Below are 23,070 nucleotides of genomic sequence, written 5' to 3' on the forward strand. Positions count from 1 at the left end.
AGAACCGTAATCCAAGAAACAGGCGAGTGATCAGGCAAACCAGTGAATCGGAGACGAGGAATAGGACAAGCAGCGAGGGTCAGGGCGAGGATCGAGGAGCGAGGATCGAGGAGCAGGGCGAGGATCGAGGATTGTGGCGCAAGACCAGGAGCGCGAGAGATCGATAAGGCTGAACAAGGTGTCCCACATTCCCTTCTTATACCTGTGTTTAATGATTCGTGGCAGGTGTTTCCGGTGGGGGTGCGGTGGCGCAGTGGGTTGGACCACAGTCCTGCTCTCCAGTGGGTCTGGGGTACGGGTCCCACTTGGGGTGCCTTGCGACGGACTGGCGTCCCGTCCTGGGTGTGTCCCCTTCCCCCTCCGGCCTTACGCCCTGTGTTGCTGGGTAGGCTCCGGCTCCCCGCGACCCCGTATGGGACGGGCGGTTCTGAAAATGTGTGTGTGTGTGTGTGTGTGTGTTTCCGGTTGCACCGCCGTGGGAGGCATGAGAGTCACATTACCATCATTTATAAAAACTCATGAAAGATGTCTCCCAAAATTCATTAAAAAAAACTACATAACTTTTTGTGTATGCTAACACCAATACTGTATATTTTTAATAAAAAAATTATTGTTTATATGGCTATTTATTTTGTATTTTAATACATTCACTTCATTATTAATAACCAGTTGTTCTAATGCAGGACTGTGGTTTTCCGAAAATGTTACAATGAATCCTGAAATCCCGTCCTGGATGTGTCCCCTCCCCCTCCAGCTTTACGCCCTGTGTTACCGGGTAGGCTCCGGTTCCCCGCGACCCCGTATGGGACAAAGCGGTTCTGAAAATGTGTGTGTGTGTGTGTTTTAAACCACCTTCCTCCTCAGCAGCTGCAGGGGGTCCCAGGTGCAGCAGTGCAGTAACTGTAAAGTGTGACTGAGGAGGTTTTTGTACGGCTCTATAACACTGTGTGAACACCCAGACACTATTAGGGTAGTGTAAACTCTGACAGTAATAATCTCCTGCATCTTCAGCCTGGACTCCACCGATGGTCAGAGTGAAGTCTGCACTAGATCCACTGCCACTGAATCGATCTGGAATTCCATGGTAACGTTTAGTAGCATCATAGATGACGAGCTTAGGAGGTTCTCCAGGTTTCTGTAGGTACCAGGCCATATGAGGGTAAGAAGTTCCTGCATCACGTACTGGACTGCTGGTTTTACAGTTTACAGTAACTGTGTCTCCCTGAAGAACAGCTTTCACTGCAGGTGTCTGGGTTACAGTAATTTGTCCTTCAGATTCTGCAACAAAATTTGCAGCATTATATTACGACGATTTCAGTTGTATTGTTTAAAAACTGCATTCATAGCCAAGTTAAGATGGATTTTGTACATAAGTTCATACACTTACTATGAAATCTGAAGAGCAGTGCCAAGATGACAGCTGTAAAAAAGTTCATTGTTATTGAGGGATATTTTGCTATGAAAGACGGCTGTCAATCATGAAGAGTAAAACTGACAGGACTATAAATAGTCACAGGACACTGAAGAATGTGCTGTTAATGCAAAGTGTTTCCTCCATGCAAATAACCCTCCTGTATGTATCAGGAAGCAGAGGGGGGCAACAGGATGAGATTTTTCTCATGAAGTTTAAGTGATACAGTGAGGTTGGACATGTGGTATTAAGGTTATGTCAGTTTGTCACAGTCTCAGAAAACAATTGCAAATTATCACGTCATGATCTCTGACAATAAGAGTTAGGATGAACACAGCAGGTTTCGCCCCCACAACCACATCAGGATACCTGAACCCATCCATCCATCCATCCATCCATCCATCCATCCATCCATCCATCGTCAACAACTGCTATTCCCAAGCAAGGTCATGGCAAGCCAGAGCCTTACCAGGCAACACAGGGCGGGACACCCAGGATGGGACACCAGTCCATCGCAAGGCATCCCAAGCAGGGCTCAAGCTCCAGACCTGCCACACAGTGGGCACCACACCCCCATCCCCCCTAAACAGGAAATCCTCAGCACCATAAAAGGAGTGACATAAAAACATCCAGCTGCAGAATCTTGATCAGGTCTTTACTGCATTTCATGGTGATCTCAGTGATTCTCCTCCTCTAGTCCGGAGTTCCAATTCTGTCTGCGTCCATCCATTGTGCTCTTGTCCCAGTCCTGTTTTCCTGCCCAGACTAAGTCACTTGTCCGTGCACTCAGGAACTTTCTCTTATGAGATACTCAACGTTTCTCTTCGCTCCGTATTCCTTGTGTCATCTCCAGGAAAATTATCCAGCTGTGTGAATGAGTAAATAATTCTAAGTAGATAAGCCTTGCAAGTTGCTTTGAAAAAAGTGTCAGCAAAACAAATGTAAATTCTGTGTCAATTGCCACCATATAAGGAGGAAAGTGATCATATTTTTTGCTTTTATTTCCTTGTGCTCATTTTTGAATGCAGTTCACGTGAGCTGGAATGGAACAGGTCTCCGTGCTCCTTGTTCTGGGACCAAGGAGCTGTCCTTGGTGCTGACTGTTTTCCCCCGCACTCCATGTCACAGGATATTCCTACATTCAAGGACTCATACCTCTAGTTGGTTACAGCTTTGATTTCCCAATCTAGTTTCTTTAGCAGAAAGCAGTAAACAGACCTTTGTAATACACTGTCTTTTATCATGTGCTTTTGAAAAGCTTTTACACTTCAATTCCTATTTTGAACATCTATAGTAGGAAATACATGTAGTTGCTGTTATTGTTATAGAAGAAGCACAGTGTCTGTGTGCTGTCTATTGTGAAATCAATAGAAGACAGTGAATAAAATAACTATTATAGGAATAGATTGTACGCACAGGGAGCAAAAATATAGTTTTTTTTTTAATAATAAGCCTGTCCAGGCTGAACCCTGCCTTATCTTACTGTCACATCCAGGGACCATCGTAACATCCCCAGATGGATTTAGGGGTGTGAAACTCACATGTAGAGTGTAAATATGAGTGTACAGAGTAAATTAGAAGGGAAAGTGCAGATGTGAAAGGAGAAAAAGAAGAAAGTGAAACAAAGGGCTCTTTAAACAAGGACCATGATTTGGACCCAGACCTCTGGTGGTTCGTTTCATTACTGCTCATAGCAGACATGACACTTTTTTGATGCGCTTCATGATTCTCTCCACATTACTTCTACATGCAAAGGTTTAAAATTTTTGCAGAATCTCAAATCGTATGTTCATGCTTAACTAGTTCTCAGATGTTGCTGTAAAGTTTCTGTTTTTTTCCGTAGTTTTGTTTATATTTTGTCACATTCTCAAAGTAAGACCTTAATACCTGGATTTACTTTATTACTGTGTTCATGTCCTTGACAGAAAAGTCAATGTTACCAGTGGAACCAGCAGTTAGTCTATAAGATCTCCTGGGAAATTATGACCAGCATCTGTTCTGCTTCACACAATTGGTGAAATACACTGCAGTCAGTCAGCTCCAACAGAACCACTAGCCATTGTCACTGGACAACTCATAAGCTCTGGGGTAGTAAATATGTCCAGTTCGCCTTTAAGTTGGTTCATGCCACTGTGAGTCTACACTAACCGCCCACTTTATATAGCAAGCAATGATGGCGCCGCGAACGGCCGCCTCGGTGTGGAGCTCCACAGTTGTTTTAATGTCTTTGTTAGTTTGTTCTGTCTTTAGTTACATTTCTACAATCAGTTTTACCAGGGAAGAACTGCTGAACATTCGGCAGCCAACACCACCACCCAACATTTTACCGGTTTTCGATTATTCTGACGTTTTGCTGGACATAGTTTGTAGTTGGAGGTGCAGCGGCGCCGCTCAAGCGCTCCAAGACGCGCAAGCGTGGAAAGCGAACCGGCGCGCTAGTCAAGCTCCGAAAGCGCGGCTTTAGAACAGCGCTGCCTAGTATCCATCTGGCGAACCTTCGCTCCTTACCCAACAAAATGGACAAACTTCTCCTTCTGTCCCAAAAAAACAAGGACTTCTTAAACTCTGCTGCTGTGTGCTTCACGGAAACCTGGCTGAATGAAGCCATCCCGGACAGCGCGCTACATCTGCCGGGCTTCCAGCTGTTCAGAGCGGATCGCGACGCGGAATCAGCGGGGAAATCACGTGGCGGTGGGACATGCTTCTACATCAACGAAAGGTGGTGTACAGATGTGACAGCGTTGAAGAAGATGTGCTGTCCCGACCTAGAAGCGCTCTTCATCAACTGCAAGCCTTTCTACTCGCTGCAGGAGTTTTCCTCGTTCATCCTCGTAAGCGTTTACATTCCACCGCAAGCGTGCGTGAACGCAGCGCTGCAACAGCTGGGCGACCAGATCACAGACACAGAGCAACAACACCCGGACTCTGTTACAATCATTCTCGGGGACTTTAATAAGGCAAATCTCTCCCGTGAACTGCCAAAATACAGTCAGCACGTTACATGTCCCACCAGAGACAGTAATATACTGGACCACTGTTACACCACAATAAAGGATGCATATCACTCTGTTCCACGGGCAGCTTTGGGGCTCTCTGATCACTGCCTGGTTCATCTTATACCTACCTACAGGCAGAAACTGAAATCAGCTAAACCTGTAATAAGGACTGTTAAAAGATGGACTGAGGAAGCAGAGCAGGACTTACAAGCCTGCTTCGAGTGCACCGATTGGAGTGTTTTTGAGGCTGCTGCTAGCGATCTGGATGAGCTCACAGACTCTGTAACATCATATGTCAGTTTCTGCGAGGATATGTGCATCCCTACCAGGACTCGTTTAACATACAACAATGACAAACCGTGGTTCACTGCAAAGCTCAAACAGCTTCGTCAGGCCAAAGAAGACGCCTACAAGAACGGGGACGGAGTCTTGTATAAACAGACCAAAAACACACTGGCAAAGGAGATCAGAGTGGCTAAGAGAAACTACTCTGAAAAGCTGAAGAAACAGTTTTCAGCCAACGATCCTGCGTCAGTGTGGAAAGGCCTGAAAGACATCACAAATTACAAGACACCACCCCCCAGCACCGTGTCAACTCAACAGCTGGCCGACGATTTGAATGAGTTTTATTGCAGGTTTGATAAACCCTGTCTCACACCCCACACCCATTCAGACCCTCTCTCCACGAATCAATTAACACCTCCAGTAACCTCCACCTTCCCCCCTCCTGCACCTTTGATCTGTGAAGAGGAGGTGTGTCGGGTCTTCCGCAAACAGAAGACAAGGAAAGCACCAGGCCCAGACGGCGTCTCACCGGCCTCCCTAAAAACCTGTGCTGACCAGCTGGCCCCTATCTTCACAAAGATCTTCAACAGATCACTGGAGATGTGCGAAGTTCCTTCCTGCTTCAAACGCTCCACCTTTACCCCAATTCCGAAGAAACCCAAAATCACAGGGCTTAATGACTACAGACCTGTCGCCTTAACATCTGTGGTCATGAAGTCACTTGAAAAACTGGTGTTAGAGTACCTGAAAGACATCACTGGACCCTTGCTGAACCCCCTGCAGTTTGCTTATCGAGCAAACAGGTCTGTGGATGATGCAGTCAACATGGGACTGCACTAAATCCTGTAATATCTGGACAAACCAGGGACTTATGTGAGGATCCTGTTCGTGGACTTCAGCTCAGCCTTCAACACCATCATCCCACACCTCCTCCTGTCCAAATTAACCCAACTCTCTGTGCCCACCTCCATCTGTCAGTGGATCACCAACTTCCTAACAGACAGGCAGCGGATAGTGAGGCTGGGAAAATTCTCATCCAATACTCGTACGATCAGTACTGGCGCCCCCCAGGGATGTGTGCTCTCCCCACTGCTCTTCTCCCTGTACACCAACAACTGTACCGCTAAAGACCCCTCTGTCAAACTCCTGAAGCTTGCAGACTACACCACACTCATTGGCCTCATCCGGGATGGAAGCGAGTCTGCTTACAGACAGGAGGTCCAAGAGCTGGCTGTCTGGTGCAGTCATAACAACCTGGAGCTGAACACACTCAAAACGGTGGAGATGATTATAGACTTTAGGAGAAACACCTCAGCATTATCTCCACTCACCATCATGAACAGCACTGTGGCAACAGTGGAGTCATTCCGGTTCCTGGGCACCACCATCTCACAGGACCTGAAGTGGGAGCCACACATAGACTCTATTGTGAAGAAGGCCCAGCAGAGGTTGTACTTCCTTCGCCAGCTGAGGAAGTTCAACCTGCCACAGGAGCTACTGCTGCAATTCTACTCTGCAGTCATTGAGTCCGTCCTCTGCACCTCTATAACTGTCTGGTTCGGCTCAGCTACGAAATCAGACATCAGAAGGTTACAGCGGATAGTTCGGACTGCTGGAAGAATCATCAGCACACCCCCCCAGCTCTCCAAGAACTGCACTCATCCAGAGTCAGTAAAAGGACTAGCAAAATCATTCTAGACCCCTCACATCCAGGCCACTTCCTCTTCGAACCTTTGCCATCTGGCTGGCGCTACAGAGCACCAAGCACCAGGACAGCCAGGCATAAAAAAAGTTTCTTTCCTCAAGCCATCTACCTCATGAACAGCTAAATCCCCCCTAGAGAGTAAACCAGTGCAATACACAACTATATTTATATTTATAACTATTTATCACATCATACCTCTTACTCACTCTCCCTTGCATTTGTATAGAACATACCTGTACACACATATATATATATATATATATATATATAATGTCTAGTGACTATTTTTGTATATTGTGTACTTTATATTTTTATATATTTTTTATCCCTCATTCACATACTCTATCTTCTCACCTGTCTTGTCACTGTCATTGTGTCTGTGCTGTGGAAACTTCTGTCACCAAGACAAATTCCTTGTATGTGGGAACATACTTGGCAATAAAGCTTGTTATCATTCTGATTCGGATAAAGACCAGTGATGTAACAAAGGTGTGTTGTATTTTATCATCTGAACAAGAGCAGGACCTCAGGTGATCACTTGGAGGTGATGTGTACATCAACCATGACATTTATTACCAGAAAAATACTCTGGACTGTTCCAGCTAAGTGAATAGAAGAGCTGGTTTGGGATCCAAAGGATGCAGGTTTTAATCCTGCTTATGGCTTTAGTACTTTCGGAACAAAATATACACACACACACACACACACACACACACACACACACACACACACACACACACTCTCAGAACCGCTTGTCCCTTACAGGGTCACGGGGAACCGGAGCCTAACCCAGCAACACAGGGCGTAAGGCCGGAGGGGGAGGCGACACACCCAGGACGGGACGCCAGTCCGCCGCAAGGCACCCCAAGCGGGACTCAAACCCCAGACCCACCGGAAAGCAGGACTGTGGTCCAACCCACTGCGCCACGGCGCCCCCCTAATCGGAACAAAATACTTACTCTAAATTGTTCAAGTAAAAATTGTTGTGGTGTAAGAATGAGAGGGGGGCACAGCAGGTTTGACCGGGTGCTACAGTCAGGTAGGTCGCGGGTTCAAGTCCCGCTTGGGGTGCCTTGTGACGGACTGGCGTCCCGTCCTGTGTGTGTTCTCTGCACCCTGTGTTGCCAGGTTAGGCTCCTGGTTGCTGCAACGCTGCTTGGAACAAGTGGTTTCAGAGAGTGTGTGGGTAAAAAGGAAAAAATGAACTTATTAGCTGCTCTGGAGAAAAGCACCATCTCAATAAATAAATGTCAAATTAATCTTAAGGACTGTCGATATAATTCCTAATAGTCATGGAAGGTGATGTTTAAATTTAATGAATTTCATTATGTGATGATAAGAGGAGAGTTTAAAGGATGAGTTTGGTGCATCATGTGTAGATGAACTGGAGAATTGTGCAGTGGATGGGAAGGAGGTTAGAAGAGCAGAGGAGAGGGAAGAGGGCAGGAGGGATTTCAAGTTGTGGCAGAATGTGACACTATTAATATTGGATATAAAATGAGCACAAAAAGCTCAGAGAATCATCACTTTGCACTGAACTTGTATATTTGGGTTCTATACTTATATAATGATTAAGCATATTAGAAGGGAGTAAAAAGATATTCTTAAGAAATATGGCTGGAAAATAATGAATTTTTCATGTCATCAATTTTGTTAGCAACAGTGAGGTAAAGTACTTCTGTTGTATCAGTGCCTGTGGACCGTGTGACATTATTTCCTTCCTCTTCAAGCCCAACAGTGCAGTAACTGTACAGTGTGACTGAGGAGGTTTTTGTACGGCTCTATAACACTGTGTGAACACATAGCTACTACTGATGTAGTGTAAACTCTGACAGTAATAATCTCCTGCATCTTCAGCCTGGACTCCACTGATGGTCAGAGTGAAGTCAGACCCAGATCCACTGCTACTGAATCGATCTGGAATCCCTGACTGACGGTTAGTAGCAAGGTAGATGAGGAGTTTAGGAGCTTCTCCAGGTTTCTGTAGGTACCAGGCTAAATAGTTGTTGTTATACACAGCAGTACTGGTTTTACAGCTCATACTGACTGTCTGTCCTGGTAGAACAGCTTTCACTGCAGGACTCTGAGTCACAGTTATTTGTCCTTTGGATTCTGAAAGAAAAAATGAAGTTTCATCATGAACCTAAGACTAAATAATTTTGTCATTTAGTACAATGTAATAAATGTGATTTCTTAATGCATACACAGAAAATACTTGCAGAAATATGTCAATAATATTGCTTAACTTACCTTGGATGAATAGCAGAAGTGTAAGTGCAGAGATGAAGACACTGATAGAACTCATCATTGTTGTTTTGAGTTTTACTCCCATGAAGGACAGCTGTCAGTGATGAAATGTCCAACTCTGAGGACTATAAACAGTCCCCGAGCACTGAAGCATGTGCTGCCCATGCAAAGTGCTTCTCCATGCAAATACACGTAAGACACACTGTGAGCCATGCAGTAATGAGTACAACCATAGAGTCCAGTAAAGTACCACGGTACTTGCAGTTATGTGATCATTATCTTTTCTAGTTTTTCTAAAAATTGTCAAATGGAGTCACTTTCCAAAATTTGGGACAAGAGAATAGGAGAGGGACAGGACTGTCACTGAACCAAAACAGAGTTGAATATTAATGATGCGTTTCTCTGTAAAAGCACACAAAAATATTCATTGATAAAATATAAAAAGTGCTGTGAAAAATGTCCAGAGGAAACAATATCTAAGATCACATTCCATCACATGTCCAGCTCTTTTCACCCTTCTCCAGAAGTGGATATTACATTTTAGTTTTTTTGACACGTTGTGTTCAATTATTATCCTTTCAGAGACGGGCATTTCTATTCTGCCTTTAAATTCCCAGTTTCAGTAATTCTTGTCCCCCCAACACTCATACACTCCTAAGAGTGTTTTCCACACATCTGACTCCAGTTCTGATTCTTGTCTTCAATCTGACATTCATTACCAACACATTCTTCTCAACTGCTCTCACATGAAAATGATCTGAAAAGCCATTTGAACCTCAGTCTTCTGTTTTCCCTCCACTGTGGAGGGACATTTAAAGGTGCTGTGACACATAAAGAGCCCTGATGTGAGTCTGTGCTCAGCAGTCACACCTGCAGTGGCTCATAAAAGGCAGTGACTGTCTAGGAAATGTGCACAAACTTTACACTCCAAACACTCTCCACACAATCACTTTAGAAAACGGATTCTGATTTTTGGGAAAGTACTGTAATGGGTAACATCTGACTTTGGGACACCAGGTACAGTTGGCAGTGAACTTTGATGATAATCTAAGGACACAGGTTCGAATCCCACCTCCCACTTGGTACTATTCAAATTACCCAGCTGTATAAACTGACTGAGTTGTAAGGCGAAGCTCTCAATTTACCGGTCGATCTACGTTCCGACCCTCACCTATGGTCATGAACTCTGGATCATGACCGAAAGAATGAGATCGCGGATACAATCGGCAGAAATGAGTTTCCTCCGCAGAGTGGCTGGGCGCACCCTTAGGGATAGGGTGAGGAGCTCAGTCACCCGGGAGGAGCTCGGAGTAGAGCTGCTGCTCCTCGGCATCGAGAGGAGCCAGTTGAGGTGGCTCGGGCATCTGTTCCGGATGCCTCCTGGACGCCTCCCTGGGGAGGTGTTCCGGGCTTGTCCCACTGGGAGGAGGCCTCGGGGCAGACCCAGGACACGTTGGAGAGACTATGTCTCCCGGCTGGCCTGGGAACGCCTTGGGGTTCCCCCAGAGGAGCTGGAGGAGGTTTGCGGGGAGAGGGAAGTCTGGGGGGCTCTGCTCGGACTGCTGCCCCCGCGACCCGGCCTCGGATAGCGGAGGAAGATGGATGTATAAACTGATAAAATTACTGTAAGTATCTCAATACTGCAAATCACTTTGGAGTAACAAATGAAAAATGTATCACATTCTTTTTTTTATCTGCTGTCACAGCTTGTGAAGTAGATGACACACATTTTCAGAACCGCTTGCCCCATACGGGGTCATGGGGAACCGGAGCCTACCCAGCAACACAGGCTGTAAGGCTGGAGGGGGAGGGGACACACCCAGGATGGGACGCCAGTCCGTCGCAAGGCACCCCAAATGGGACTCGAACCCCAGACCCATCGGAGAACAGGACTGTGGTCCAACCCACTGCGCCACCGCACCCCCCAGATGAAGTAGATCAGTGGAGAGAAATGGACAGTATCATGGACAGATTATCAGTCTACAAAGATCCTTAAATGCCCAGAGGAAAAACTCCTAGAGCTCACTTTTCTGCCAAATGAAATCTCAATTATGGGCTGAATGAATAAGTGCACCAGAGTGTTTGTGTCGCGTCCTCGTCAGCCAGCACATCGGCGACACCTGCTGGTCCTGGATGGGCGTGAGGATAAAGAGGACGGCCGAGGAGACGTGAATGTGGAACCTTATTTTGGGCAAGCGCTGTAGCCGAGCGGCCAGTGTTTCCTGTTCCGACCACCGACCACGACTTACTGCCCGTCCTTGTCTCGCCCTCTAAGCAACGCTTGTTGATCGCTCGACCCTTCCACGTCCCTCAACCTTCCCTTTTCGCTAAGCCTTGTGTAAGAGACGAGACAGGAGATGCCGTTGCAGCAGTGGGCTTTTATGTGCCCTAGTTAGACAGGGGAGAAGGAAGGAAACGGGGACCAGGGAGAGGCTTCGTGCTGGTCATGGGGGCAGGGAGAGTCGGGTCGGTCGGGAGGCGGGCGTCGTCTCATGGTTCGGCTTCGGGTTCCTCCTCGATGTCTTCTGCCAACTGCTGGGCACCGGGGAAGAAATAGGGAGTGAAATCAGCCCCAGTTGTGGCTGCTCTTCCCCCATCTCTGCCACCTCCCCGGGCCGCCTCCGAGTGTTACACACACACACTTCCTGAACCACTTGTCCCATACAGGGTCACGGGGAACCGGAGCCTAACCCGGTAACTCAGGGCGTAAGGCCGGAGCGGGAGGAGACACACCCAGGATGGGACGCCAGTCCGTCGAAAGGCACTCCAAGTGGAACTCGAACCCCAGACCCACTGGAAAGGAGGACCCGGTCCAACCCACTGCGTCACCGCACCCCCCTCGTGCTACAGCCTGTTTTTCCAAATAAAAGGAGATCATATGAATCTGTGCCTGAGTCCGTTGTTTCCTGGAACACAGCAAACATGACACTTTGTTTCTGTGTTGACTCTGTACACAATAATTTTAAATTGAAGTTGTTCCTTTCCTCTCACAAATCTGATCAAATTTCATTGAATTTATTCAACTGGAAAGGTTCGCAACACAGTGTCTAGATTGAGAGCTTGCAATACACTTCTTTACAAATTCTATCCGTGTTTATCATTATAGGTGATATTTTCCCAGTTTTGGAGTGTTTTGAGCTCCTTGGGAGAAAGCAGGACAGTGAGGAGATTCTCATGTTGATTTTTATCTGTTCCTCACATAATGTGTTCTGTGCAATCATTTCATTGAGTAAATTTCTGCTGTGAGGGGTTCACATTACATCACCTACCTACTTTTTTAATAAAAGGATTATTTTGAGGGCTATTTTCCAATTTTTTTTTTAAAAAAAACATCATTTCATTATCAATAACCAGTTGTGCTAATACAGGATTCTGGTGTTCGAAAAATGTTACAGTTGATCCTGAAATGTATGTTGGTTTTGAATATTAACTCAGTCCATATACATTTTTCTACACAAACTGTCATATGATAATTGTAAGGCTCACAGATCTATTGCTGAATTCAGGGTAAAATAAAAGTAACCCAGTACAGAGGTTTCACTCACACACACACCTCCTAAACCGCTTGTCCCATACGGGGAACCAGAGCCTAACCCAGCAACACAGGGCGTAAGGCTGGAGGGAGAGGGGACACACCCAGGACGGGACACCAGTCCATCGCAAGGCACCCCAAGTGGGACTCGAACCCCAGACCCACTGGAGAGCAGGATCTGGGCCAACCCACTGCGCCACCACACCCCTACAGAGGTTTTCTAAACATAGTAATATGAAGGAGAATAATCATGAAATGTTTTAAGTAAGGGGTGCGGTGGCGCAGTGGGTTGGACCAAGTTCTCTTTTCCAGCGGGTCTGGGGTTTGAGTTCTGCCTAGGGTGCCTTGTGCCCGTATGGGACGAGCGGTTCCGAAAATGTGTGTGTGTGTGTGTGTGTTACACACACATGCAGACACACTGGCTGAAACCACTTGTCCAATGTGAGGGTCGCAGTGAACCAGAACCTAACGTGGCAACACAGGGCGAAAGGCTGAAGGGGGAGGGGACACACCCAGGATGGGACACCAGACTGTCGCAATGCACCCCAAGCAGGACTCTAACCCCACACCCACCAGAGAGTGTGACCTGAGCAAACCCGTTGCACCACTACACCCCCATTACGGAAAGGACAGTTTTCTGAAAAATTCTTATTTACCAGTCACCATGTACTGTTTTAAATGTCTCATGAAGTATTACTTTATATACACTGTATTAAAATAGCTGAGAAGAACCAAACACAGTACATATACAAAAGAAAAGACTGCACAAGTCACTCTAACGTGACACATGTTACTTTGTACAAAGGCACATGTCACTGTGAAGCAAAATAACTCGCTGCACAACAACTGGATCCTCTGCTTCCAAGTCGTGAATTTCCCTCCAAAATCTACTTGAACGCTTAAATTCTTCCAACACACTGTTCCTCTACTTATTCATTTATTGTGCTCCTACGGCTCACGCCACTTTTTCTAGGACTGTCTCTTGTGCTACAGTGTAAATTAACTTGAATATGTAGATACAGCAGCGAATAGTGGTGACTGACAAAGGTTTACCTCTTACACCCCCACAGCGGCACAACAGGGAACACCTGCTTCGAATTAGCAAGCACAAACTTAAAAAGGGGCTGCGGAACACAGCCCGATGCGGAATCTTGTTCAGTCTTATTGATGACTTGTGCTCCTAGTCTTGCTCGTCGTTCCTCGCCCTGCTTCTCGATCCTCGTTCCTCGCCCTGCTCCACACTCCTCGCCCTGCTCCTTATCTCCGACTCACTGGTTTGCCTGATCACTCGCCTGTTTCTTGGATTACGGCTCTTGGATCTGCCCCTTTGGATTCTGTTTGTACATCGGTGACCCTTTGCCTGTTCCCTGACAATGTCTACTGAACCGGCCCTTGACCAAGCTTCCTGTGCCCCGCACTTGGGTCTGACACAACCGTCCCGGGGGAATAGCATGACACTCAAAATGTCTTTCACCTTCCTGCTTTGCCTCTGCTATGCTGTCTGCTCTCCCTTTTGCTGCACAATTCTTGGATCTAGCAACAGACGATGCCACTGACACTTTCCTTTCTAACCCTGTCTTCCTCCCTTGACTCTCTCTGTCCATTATCTTCCAGACCAGCACACCCCAGTGCCACCCCATGGCTGACTGATACATTACATGCAAACAGGACCTATGTGAATATGACGAAAATCCAAGATTCGCTTGGACCTGGATGCCTACAAACAACTCTTAGCTACTTTTTTCTCTGCTGTCTCTTGAGCTAAAATTACCTTCTACCACAACAAAATACAGTTTGCAACTTAAAAACCACACAGACTCTTTGCCAGCTTCTCATCCCTCCTGTGTCCTCCGCCGCCCCCTCCTCCGTCTTTTCTCACTGCTGATGACTTTGCTTTGTTTTTCAGAGACAAAGTCAATGCGATTATGGACAAGTTCTCAGCATGACCCTGTGAAAGTGATGCTCTCTAAATTCCTTGTTTCCGTGTCTCCTTACCCTGTGCCTACGTCTTCCTGATATCCCAACCCACAGCTTTGTTTCTGGACCACAACTTCGGATTTTCCTCCGAATGACGATTGCTCCACGTTGACCTGGTGCCTGTCCTTTGATTTCGTTATTTCACCTGCCCCTTGTCTGCCCACGCTTTGCAATAAGCGCTGCACCTGCAGTTGGGTACGTTGCCTTTGTTCCTGCCTGCAAGCATGACACAAGTTACATCCTAGACCCACCTGTCATGTCCTACTTTTGATCAATGTGCCACAGCTCCATCATCTGGTAACATGTCTTAATCGCAGTGAATCGCAGTCAGTACCATGTACTCTCAGTTACAGATATTGTAGGTAGTTATAAGTGGATTGAAGAAGAGAGTTAAAACTGTAGAACTGCATACAATGTCCATCAATACTGAAAATTAATTTGATTTATCTTCTGAAATCTTGAGGTCATTAACAAAATTAGAAATTGAAAACTGGGCCCCGTAACGTCAGGACGTGAAATGGACACAGACCCAGGTGCGATGATCACAGTAGCAGAGTCTATACACAAGTGTAGAGAAATTAACTGCAATAGTAACACAATGACTACAGAAGAAAGAGACACACGGGCTCTTCTCACAGTAAATTAAATAGTTTTAGGTGTACGACACAAATACACTGAGACTGGATTTCGACGGAGATGGAACACGAGATGTGGAGAGAATCACAAAGGACTGGAGCAGAAACACAGTGGAACAGAAGTTGGGAAACAGCTTGGTAAACAAATATCATGAGGGAAGCCACAGGAAAGTAGTAAAATGCTGATCAATAAGCCACAAACCAATGACATGACTTGAGCCTTTTAATAGCACTGGGAGCTGGTCAGCTAAGGTCAACTGAGGTCAACTGAGGCCAACTGAGGCCAGGTGTGTTGATGCAGTTGGACTGATGCTGGACATCAGGGATTTCGACCTTGGGGTCGTGACATGGACATGCTATGAGTTTAGAGACCATTGGTTTGAGAGGGTCTTGTTTGGTTGCATAGTCTGTGCCACGCCCACACCTTCGGACCAACACGGAACACCTGTGACCCAACGCAGACCGCAGCATAAAAGGCTGCGTCGGACAACCAGCTGATGCGGAACCTTGATCTGCCTCCTCGTTAGCGACCTTCTCCAGCCATTTCCTGTTCCTGAACGCCTTCCCCGAACCCGTCCCTTGTTCCCCCGATCTACTTCCTCCTTCGGATTATCGACCTCTTGCCTGCACACTGACCACGCCTTTTGGATCCTCCCTGTTACGACGTTCGCACTTCGAAGACCCTTTGCTCGTCCTCTGACCTCCTCTCTTGGATTTCCCCGAAGACACCACGATTACCGCTCTGCACTTGGGTCCGCCGCTTCCCTCTGACGCGACCATGACAGAAGGTTCCGCCAGTTATACGGATCCAGCGGAGCTGAACCATCTCCAAGCGGAGTTGGACTCGCGTGAAGCATGCTTGGCAGGTATGGAACAGACGCTGCACAACCTCATCGCCTCTTACAAGCAGGTGGTAAGCGTGCTGAATACGTCGCGTGCGCCCACACAACCCAGTGAGAAACGCGCAGCCGGTCCTGCAGCGCCTGACTCGTCGAACGCCACTCCTTCTCCTTCACGCGGTTTCCACTTGTCTCCCCCGACCCGCTTTGACGGGACCCCAGCACAATGTGAAGGCTTCTTGCTTCTATGTGAGCTCGGTTTTTCCAGTATGCCCCCAGTTTACAGCACAGAACAAAGCCGGATCGCCTACGTCCTCTCTCTGCTCCCGGGCAAAGCACTTGAGTGGGCGACAGCAGTCTGGACAAATGGCCTCCCCAGCACTTATGCGCAGTTCAAGAGCCGGTTCCTCGCCGTTTTCGGACTGGCTCAACTGGAGGAACAGCTAAGTGAAAGACTCCTGAATCTACAGCAAGGTAACCGACCCGTGGCAGATTACACCCTAGAATTTCGTGTTCTCGCAGCACGCAGCGATTGGGGAGAGAAAGCCTTGTTGGCTAGTTTTCGCCGTGGTCTAAACCCACGCATCCGTGGTGAAATGGTGTTCCGAGGAGAAAGATGGACCCTTGATCGGTTCATAGAAACCGCGGTAACCTTAGATAATCAGATCAGAACCCAGGGACCAGCCTCAGAACCGGCTCCAGAAAGATGCGGTCCCAAACAGGAGGAAGCAAAGCCGATGCAGCTGGGGCTGGGGCGCCTGCCCCTCCCCGAACGACAGCGAAGACTACAAAATCGCCTCTGTCTTTACTGTGGTGACCCTAGTCACTTCCGTCTCCAGTGCCCTGTCCGCCCTGAGATCAAGGTGAGTGGCACCCTCTGTTGTAACCGCCTCGCGGTACCTGTAATGTTATCCTGGGGAGCAGGACAGGTACAGACGCAAGCACTGGTGGATTCGGGAGCAGCAGGGTGCTTCATGGACATTGGGTTTGCTCGGTCTCATAGCATTCCCTCCAAACCCATTGGGGGGCGTCTTAGAGTGACCGCCCTAGATGGCCAGCCCCTCGGGAAGGGTTTTGTGGACCACCAGACAGCCCCTGTAACTGTGAGAGTAGGTGTATGTCACCAGGAAATGTTGAGTTTTTATTTGATTTCGTCTCCGGAGTTGCCCCTGATTCTCGGGTTCCCTTGGCTCTCCAAGCATGACCCAGTGTTTCAGTGGAGTACTGGGGAGTTGGTGGCTTGGGGACCCCAATGTGAGAGAACCTGCTTACAGCTACTCTGTCGAGCTACGTCTATAGAAGGCTCAGAATCGGCACTGCAGGTGCCAGTTCCTCCCGAGTATCAGGATCTTGCGGAGGTTTTTAGCAAGAAACGCGCATCCGAGCTCCCACCGCATCGCCCGTGGGACTGTGCAATTGATCTCTTGCCGGGTACCACGCCTCCGCGTAGTCGCATTTACCTGTTGTCCAGACCCGAACAATCCGCCCTCCAGACTTATATCACCGAAGCCTTAAAGACAGGAATTATTCGACCATCCACGTCGCCCGCGTCTGCCGGGTTTTTTTTCATCGAGAAAAAGGATGGGGGGTTACGCCCCTGTATCGACTATCGGGGGTTGAATAATATTTGTGTGAAATATCCACATCCTCTGCCCTTGATCTCAGCCGCACTTGAGAACATTCAGCAGGCGCAATGGTTCACAAAACTAGACCTGAGAAGTGCGTACAATCTAGTCCGTATCCGGCAGGGTGATGAATGGAAGACTGCTTTCAGTACCACCCTGGGTCATTACGAATACCTGGTTATGCCTTTTGGTCTTGTGAACGCACCCAGTGTATTCCAGGCGTTTGTGAATCATGTGCTTGGGGACATGATCCACAAAGGCGTCCTGGTATATCTTGACGATATCCTGATTTATTCTGATACGTTGGCCAAGCATGTATTGACTGTCCGACAGGTGCTCCAGAGACTGTTGCAGAACAGATTATATGTGAAGTTGGAGAAATGTGAATTCCACAAGCAGAAGGTCTCCTTCTTGGGGTTCATACTTACCCGAGACGGCATTGCTATGGATCCGGGTAAGGTCCAGACCATCCAGCAATGGCCTCGCCCAACCACCACTAAGGCTCTCCAGCGATTTTTGGGGTTCTCCAATTTTTACCGCCGATTCATCAGGAACTTCAGCATGATCGTCGCACCATTGACAGCACTTACAGCGAGTAAAACCCCTCGTCTCCCGTGGAACCCAGAAGCCCAACGAGCCTTCGAGAACCTCAAATCCAAGTTCTCTACAGCCCCCATTCTGCATCAACCCGACCCTGAGTTGCCATTCGTGGTGGAGGTTGAAGCCTCTGAGTCAGGGGTCGGCGCTGTCCTTTCTCAGAGGCAAGGTAAGCCCGTGAAATTATACCCTTGCGCATTCTTTTCCAGGAAACTGTCTGAGGCTGAACGAAACTACGACATAGGAAATAGAGAGCTCCTAGCAATTAAGTTAGCCCTAGAAGAGTGGAGGCATTGGCTAGAAGGGGCACAACACCCTTTTTTGGTATTCACGGATCATAAGAATTTACAATATCTGCAGACAGCCCGGCGCCTCAACGCGCGTCAGGCCAGGTGGGCGCTGTTCTTTTCTCGGTTCAACTTTACTGTCACTTACAGACCAGGTCCAAAGAACATCAAAGCGGACGCCCTTTCCCGGCTGCATGACGAAACGCAGGAGGTAACGGAAGCGGACTACATCCTGCCCAGGTCCTGCTTTGTAGCACCCGTTCAGTGGGACTTCACCCAGGACCTGGCTCAAGCCCAACAAGGGGACCCCGAACCACCAGGTAAACCTACTGGAAAACAATATGTTCCACCAGGTCTGAGGACGACTCTCCTACAATGGGCCCATGACCATCCAGCGGCAGGGCACCCAGGGTTTGGGAAGACTCAGGCTAGGATCCAGCAGCTCTACTGGTGGCCGTCCCTCCGGGAGGACGTACAGGACTACATCCGGGCGTGTCCAGTCTGTGCTCAGTCCAAGGCTTCAAATCAGAGTCCAGCAGGGCTCCTGGAACCCCTGCCGGTACCCAACCGTCCCTGGACGCACCTAGCGTTAGATTTCTTAGTGGACCTCCCACTGTCAGATGGTAAGACCACCATCTTGACCGTGATCGATCGTTTTTCCAAGGGCTGTCGCTTGATTCCTTTGCCCAAGCTCCCCTCTGCCTTGGAGACAGCAGAGTTGCTGTTTCAGCATGTATTCCGGCTCTACGGTATACCCGAAGACATAGTGTCCGACAGGGGTCCTCAGTTCACATCGCGTGTGTGGAGGGCCTTTTGGAAAAAACACGGGGTCACAGTGAGTATGACATCGGGGTACCACCCTCAAGCCAATGGGCAGGTTGAACGGCTACAGCAAGACATCGGTCGGTACCTCAGAAGCTATTGTCTTGAACACCCAACTCACTGGGTTCGATACCTTCCGTGGGCAGAGTACGCCCACAATACACTCACCCATACCTCTACAGGTGTCTCTCCTTTTCAGTGCATCTTGGGGTACCAGCCACCATTGTTCCCATGGCAACCGGGATCCAGCGATGTGCCGGCTGTGGACTCTTGGTACCGAACCAGCGGTGAGGTATGGGCAGCTGTCAGACGACATCTCCAAGAATCACAAACCCGGATCAAACATCAAGCTGATCGACATCGGCGGCACCTCTCCCTTGCACCCGGACAGAGGGTGTGGCTGTCAACCTGGGGTCTCCAAGGACCGTATATGTCTAAGAAACTCAGCCCAAGGTACATAGGACCCTTTAAGATTATCCGCAGACTTACCCCGGTCTCTTATCGCCTGCAACTGCCCCAACACCTACGCACACACCCGACTTTCCACGTATCCTTCCTCAAACCCTTGGCCACCTCCCTTCACCAGCCCGCAAGCACGCCTCCAGACCCAATTCTCCTGCCTGACGGTGGTGCACCAGCGTATGCGGTACGGGCGCTCCTGGATTCCCGCCGTCGTGGAAGGGTACTCCAGTATCTGGTGGATTGGGAAGGATACGGACCTGAGGAACGGTGCTGGGTCGCGGCACGAGACATCCTTGATCCAAGCCTCATTGCCGACTTCCACAGCAGTCATCCGGATCGGCCCGCACCTCGGCCTCGAGGCCGTCCCCCTGGTCGCCCTCAAGTGTTCGGGACCGATCCTCGGGGGGGGGGGGTACTGCCACGCCCACACCTTCGGACCAACACGGAACACCTGTGACCCAACGCAGACCGCAGCATAAAAGGCTGCGTCGGACAACCAGCTGATGCGGAACCTTGATCTGCCTCCTCGTTAGCGACCTTCTCCAGCCATTTCCTGTTCCTGAACGCCTTCCCCGAACCCGTCCCTTGTTCCCCCGATCTACTGCCTCCTTCGGATTATCGACCTCTTGCCTGCACACTGACCTCGCCTGTTGGATCCTCCCTGTTACGACGTTCGCACCTCGAAGACCCTTTGCCCGTCCTCTGACCTCCTCTCTTGGATTTCCCCGAAGACACCACGATTACCGCTCTGCACTTGGGTCCGCCGCTTCCCTCTGACGCGACCATGACAGTCTGATATTGATCACTCAAAAGTTTTTGCTGCTGTTTAACATTCAGCTTATCAGTTTTACGAAATGAAAGATGGAATAAACGCAGAAAATAAGAGAAAAATTCCAAATAACTGTTTAAAATATGCAATAGTGGAATCTGTGGTGTAAAGGTGTGTTCAGTGGTGCTGTGTGTCATCATGACAATAATCCACGGTGAGCAGTGAGAGACACACTGGTGTCTCACAGGACTTTTTGTACAGCCCCTCAGTGACTTTCACTCACTGTGGTGGACTTTTGGTAGCGGCACCAAACTGGAAGTTGGCAGTAAGTATTTCATCTTTTAACTCAATACCATCGACATCAAAGCTCTGCACAGATACTTTTTATGTTTTTCCTTTGTTCTCTGTTTCATTGTCATATTTATAGTTCATATTCATTGTCTAATGTGCTCCTACCAGATGTTTTCTGAGAAACAATTTGCTCAGGGTTTCAATTATTTGTGTAAACTTTTCCTTATTCGGACAATATGTTCCTTTTTTTTTGTGTGTTTTTTGCTTCATTTTGTCAGAAATCCAAAAATAAACTTCAAATTGTCAGTAGAAAAGAGCCCCATAGGAATCTGGTGGTGCGGTGCATTTTATTGTAAAAGCTCCTTTTCACATCAATCATGGACACACCGCTGTGATTCTTTTCTTGAAGACACCAGACATGAGACTAAATTAGTATTTACCATGAAATGCCGGTAAACACGGTATATTGACGGTACACTGGGCGCTGTGGAGGTTTTTGTACGAGCACGAATAGGCTCTGAATCACTGTGGTACACTTTTGGCGGAGGAACCAGGCTGGAAGTTGGAAGTAAGAACCTTTTTCTATTATATCTGAACACTGTAAAGTAATGAATGTAACTCGTTTTATTCCCTTAGTACATTTATATTCTTCAGTTGAGTGTCTCATTTGTGTGTTTTCAGCTGTTTCACTCAAAGTCGTTGTACTGAACGTTTGGAAAAACAGCTTCAAATCATTGATGTTGCAAAATCGTTGAGAACTCATAGATAACAACGATAAATAAAAGTCAGTGCGATAAATAACGATAATTAATATGGCGATAAGCGTCTTTACTCTGTTCACGGATTTTCTGATTTACATTTAAACCTGTAAAAATCATGTTTCAGCAGAGTGTTTCCAGCTCTTTTCAAAGTCGTTACACTGTACCTTGTTTGGTTACAACAGTTTCAAATGATGTTCGAAATATTGACAGCAACAGAGAAAACAACGATAAATACATAATAATAAATGCGATAAATAACGATAATATGCGATAAAAGCGTCTTTTACTGTTTGTTCACTACGGATTTTCTGATTTCCATTTAAACCTGTAAAAAATTGTTTCTTCTGTTTTTTCTGTTTTATAAATTCATTATTTGTTCCTCCGAATTAATGTTTGTTTTACAGCTGTCAGTAGTAAATAAGATGAAAATAATACAAACAATGTGATAAATAATTGATGCGCTTTGCCAGTTTGGTCTTTAATTCAATATGTATCCAGTTGTCTTGACTTTGAACTGAATTCAGTCCATCACTGATACACTTTTAATAATCAATCAGTGTGTTATAAAATGAAGAAAAGCAGTGTGCGGAAGGGCTGTATGAACATGTCCAGAAGGGTGGAAAAGAGACACATTTGTAGCACTGAGCTGCGGAGGTAAAAATGACTCTAAGAGATCCGTTCTCTTGTATTAATGGCACATTATGATACACCTCATACATACTGTGGGCTACATTCATAAACTGCCTATCCATTCCTCCTCTGAGCGTTAACTAACAGCTCTTTTCCTCCTCCGCTACGTACAGGTGATGAGACACAATGCGATGTCCGCTGTTAAAGGTGTTCCGTCCACTCGCTGCCCTCTCTCTGACCTCTGACCTCTGCCGTCTCCTAGGCAAACGCTGCCCCCCGTCCTCACGGTCCTGCCCCGTCCAGTCAAGAGGTGTCCGGTAAGAACAAGGCCACGCTGACGTGTCTGGCCAACAAGGGCTTCCCCTCCGACTGGAAGCTGGAGTGGACGGTGGACGGCAGGACCAAGCCTGGGGACGCGAGCCGCGGACTCCTGGACAAGGACGGCAAGTACAGCTGGAGCAGCACGCTGACCCTCCCTGCGGACGAGTGGACGAAGGCGGACACGGTGGTCTGCAAGGCCACTCAGGGCTCCCAGACTCCAGTTCTGGAGACGATGAAGAGAGCCGACTGCCCCGTGTAGATGGGCGTCTCATTACTGTGTTTTTACTCTGTGCTCTACTCCACTCTTACTGTTTTCGTAACTAGTAACATAGAGGTTATAATGTGCTTTGCTCCACTATATATGTGAGACCCTTTACCTTGAGCTTCTCAGTATTATCCAGTGTGTCCTCTGCTCCTGTTCTGTATTAGATTATTGGTGTGTTACACTGTGTGATCTTGTGCTTGAGTGACGTCTGAAATGCAGCTGAGAATAATAAACATTTATTGAATCAAAGACGCATTTGTTGTTTCCCTTATTAATACATATTGTGTCACATGAACTGTAATATAAGTGTTCATTTCAAATGATGAGCACAGTCCTGTTCGCAAAGAAGGCATAGAAAGTACAAGGAAATGTATTAATTCAATGAAAATTTATATTTAAAGAAAAGTAAGCGAAATAAAAATCTTTCTGTCATTTAATACACTTTGTCTTCCTTGAAGGAAAATGTTTCATTATTTAACGGATGATGTATATCAAACAGAAACAGTTTGCCTGTTACCATAATGACACACACACACACACACACACACACACGCTGAGTTTTCATTGTCATAGTAAATTCTGCCTATCATCTAAAAGCGTATTTTTCATTTTT

This window comes from Scleropages formosus, unplaced genomic scaffold (genome assembly GCF_900964775.1).
Source record: "Scleropages formosus unplaced genomic scaffold, fSclFor1.1, whole genome shotgun sequence".
NCBI classification, from domain to species: Eukaryota; Metazoa; Chordata; class Actinopteri; order Osteoglossiformes; family Osteoglossidae; genus Scleropages; species Scleropages formosus.